The following is a 2,963-nucleotide window of genomic DNA, read 5'->3' as shown; positions in this document are numbered from 1 at the left end:
GTAGTGTGTAGTGTGTGTGTGGTGTGTGTGTGTAGTGTGTGGTGTACTGTGTGTGTGTGTGGTGTAGTGTGTGTGTGTGTGGTGTACTGTGTGTGTGTGGTGTACTGTGTGTGTGTGGTGTACTGTGTGCGTGTGTGTGTGTACTGTGTGCGTGTGTGTGTGTAGTGTGTGTGTGTTGTGTGTGTGTGTGTGTGTAGTGTGTGTGTGTGGTGTACTGTGTGTGTGTGTGTGTGTGTGTGGTGTACTGTGTGTGTGTGTGGTGTACTGTGTGTGTGTGTGGTGTACTGTGTGTGTGTGGTGTACTGTGTGCGTGTGTGTGTGTACTGTGTGTGTGTGTACTGTGTGTGTGTGTACTGTGTGTGTGTGTACTGTGTGTGTACTGTGTGTGTACTGTGTGTGTGTTCTGACCTTCTGCGACAGGTCGTCCAGTAGTGCATCAAAGCATTTGAAGCTGCGTTTGTGGACCGCCATCCTCACGCCTGCAAACTTATCGTCGCCTCTCTTGTAGAAGGTGATTCGCTTAGCTGGTGGCACGGCGATCACATGGGAGAGGTGAGAGGCGGGGGGTGGAAGCAGGGGGAGGGGGGAGCCATCTTCAGACTGGGGCCCATGGGGGTCCCACAAACCTGCTGGAGCCGACTGCATGCTGCCCTCTCACATACACCTAGAGAGAACACACACATACGGGCCTGGGAATGAAAACCAGCAACCACCCAAATCCTGGATGTAGATAAGCTGTCCAGAGCACCTGACACAGATCACCTGACATAGATCACCTGACACAGAGCATCTGACACAGAGTAGCTGTCCAGAGCACCTGACACAGATCACCTGACACAGATCACCTGACACAGATCACCTGACACAGATCACCTGACACAGAGCATCTGACACAGAGTAGCTATCCAGAGCAGATAACCTATACACATGACTCTGACTGGCTATGGATATGACTGAATGTATTCATGCCATAGACTGCCCATATCACTTAATGTTTGGGCGTAGCCCTTGGCCACCAATAGAGGACCACAATGGAAACAAGTCCCTTGACTTTTGAGTGTATCCTCTGCAATTGTTTTGTATGTATCTGTTGCCTGGTGTGACATTTTATATCTTAAAGTGTACGAAATAAATATTCTGCCACCAGATCATTGTTAATTAGTCTCAGACTGGCCAATAGTTTAATACTTTAGAACTTATTGATGCATCACGACAGTACCAAACTCTCTATTTAAGCTCTGTGGAACACAGACTCCTATAAAACATGAAAGGAACACAGAATCCTATAAAACATGAAAGGAACACAGAATACATTAAAACATGAAAGGAACACGGAATCCTATAAAACATGAAAGGAACACAGAATACATTAAAACATGAAAGGAACACAGAATCCTATAAAACATGAAAGGAACACAGAATCCTATAAAACATGAAAGGAACACAGAATCCTATAAAACATGAAAGGAACACAGAATCCTATAAAACACAGGAACACAGAATCCTATAAAACATGAAAGGAACACAGAATCCTATAAAACATGAAAGGAACACAGAATCCTATAAAACACAGGAACACAGAATCCTATAAAACATGAAAGGAACACAGAATCCTATAAAACATGAAAGGAACACAGAATCCTATAAAACACAGGAACACAGAAGCAGGTGTGTATCCCGACTGAAGATAACAAGGTAAAGAGGTAGGACAGGCCAGGCAGGCTATGTTTAAAGAAGTGTCTCTGTTGGTCGGACAATCCTATTTGGGACAGACTGTAAACAGGTAGCAGCACATGCTGAGATCAGCCCTACCTGCCCATAGCACATTACATAAAGCCTATTTACACAGGTCAAACATGCACGCACACACACACACATACACACACACACAAAATGTACTCTGTAACACAATATTTGCTACAAAATAATTAAAATAGGCCTATAACATCATAATGTTTCCAAATAGTTCCAAAATGAGCAGTACGTTAATTACCATAGTTTATGTTGCAGGAAAATATGGTAATTACCAATAATTGAAAAACGTAATCTATTTTCAATCAATTCACAATAAACAAAAAAAGCTATGAATTGAAAATGTTTTTCATTTTTTTCTCCCTTTTAGATTGAAATCACTTCCTGATTTGACTGTCTTCAATTAGAATTGACCCCATCCCTGGTAAGTACATGACGATTTGCAACCATTGATTGAGACCATTGATTGAGACTAATGCATTGAGATTACACTAGCTACAGGCTGGCCAGACCGTCTGGTTGAGTGTGTTGGAGCACGGGGCTGGTACCACCAGGTGGTTGAGTGGGTTGGAGCATGATGCTGGCACTACCAGGTAGTTGAGTGTGTTGGAGCATGATGCTGGCACCACCAGGTGGTTGAGTGGGTTGGAGCATGATGCTGGCACCACCAGGTAGTTGAGTGTGTTGGAGCACGGGGCTGGTACCACCAGGTGGTTGAGTGGGTTGGAGCATGATGCTGGCACTACCAGGTAGTTGAGTGTGTTGGAGCATGATGCTGGCACCACCAGGTGGTTGAGTGGGTTGGAGCATGATGCTGGCACCACCAGGTAGTTGAGTGTGTTGGAGCATGATGCTGGCACCACCAGGTGGTTGAGTGGGTTGGAGCATGATGCTGGTACCACCAGGTGGTTGAGTGTGTTGGAGCATGATACTGGCACCACCAGGTGGTTGAGTGGGTTGGAGCATGATGCTGGCACTACCAGGTGGTTGAGTGGGTTGGAGCACGATGCTGGTACCTCCAGGTGGTTGAGTGGGTTGGAGCACGATGCTGGTACCTCCAGGTGGTTGAGTGGGTTGGAGCATGATGCTGGCACCACCAGGTGGTTGAGTGGGTTGGAGCATGATGCTGGCACTACCAGGTGGTTGAGTGTGTTGGAGCATGATGCTGGCACCACCAGGTGGTTGAGTGGGTTGGAGCATGATGCTGGTAC

The sequence above is a fragment of the Oncorhynchus masou genome, chromosome 21 (assembly GCF_036934945.1).
Source record: "Oncorhynchus masou masou isolate Uvic2021 chromosome 21, UVic_Omas_1.1, whole genome shotgun sequence".
Taxonomy (NCBI): Eukaryota; Metazoa; Chordata; class Actinopteri; order Salmoniformes; family Salmonidae; genus Oncorhynchus; species Oncorhynchus masou.
The sequence above is the reverse complement of the archived record's forward strand: the minus strand, read 5'-3'. Positions refer to the sequence as shown.